Source organism: Otolemur garnettii, unplaced genomic scaffold (assembly GCF_000181295.1).
Source record: "Otolemur garnettii isolate 467f Iridium unplaced genomic scaffold, OtoGar3 scaffold00104, whole genome shotgun sequence".
Classification (NCBI taxonomy): Eukaryota; Metazoa; Chordata; class Mammalia; order Primates; family Galagidae; genus Otolemur; species Otolemur garnettii.
The window spans coordinates 802,593-803,202 of NW_003852499.1; the positions used below are offsets into that span (position 1 = coordinate 802,593).

Here is a 610-nt window from a genome sequence, read left to right on the forward strand (position 1 = left end):
TTTTTTTTTTTTTGCAGTTTTTGGCTGGGGCTGGGTTTGAACCTGCCACCTGCGGCACATGGGGCCTGTTCCCTGCTCCTTTGAGCCACAGGCGCTGCCCAGATTTGATTTTTTTTGTGACATCATCTATCTCAAACATACTCATAATATAGTACTTATTAAATCCCATGACAATATTTGCTTACTTCTCTAAACTGTGAATACTCTTAGGACAGGATTGAATTTATCTATCTCTAGATTAGTGGTTCTCAACTTTCCTAATGTCACAACCCTTTAATACAGTTCCCGTGGGTCACAACCCACAAGTTGAGAACCGCTGCTCTAGATCCACAGTGCCTAATAAATGGGTGATCAAAACACATCTAATTAGGGGTGCAGGCTGTGGCTCAGCGGGTAGGGTGCCAGCCCCATATACTGAGGGTGTTGGTTGGCTTCAAACCCGGGCCCAGCCAAACTGCAACAAAAAAATAGCCAGGTGTTGTGATGAGCACCTGTAGGCCCAGTTACTTGGGAGGCTGAGGGAAGAGAATCATCTAAGCCCAGGAGTTGGAGGTTATTGTGAACTATGTGATGCACTCTACCAAGGACAATAAAGTGAGACTCTGTCTCT

General features: G+C 45.2%; 1 pseudogene across 1 annotated transcript in view; it reads right to left on the minus strand.

The window, feature by feature from the left end:
• LOC100943789 overlaps positions 1-319 on the minus strand; it is a 2,587-nt pseudogene extending 2,268 nt beyond the window's left edge. Inside the window, exon 1 of the transcript XR_001161554.1 lies at positions 315-319. The product of XR_001161554.1 is annotated as a 10 kDa heat shock protein, mitochondrial pseudogene (transcript). The remainder of the gene's footprint in view (positions 1-314) is intronic.
• Between the last annotated feature and the right edge of the window lie 291 nt (positions 320-610).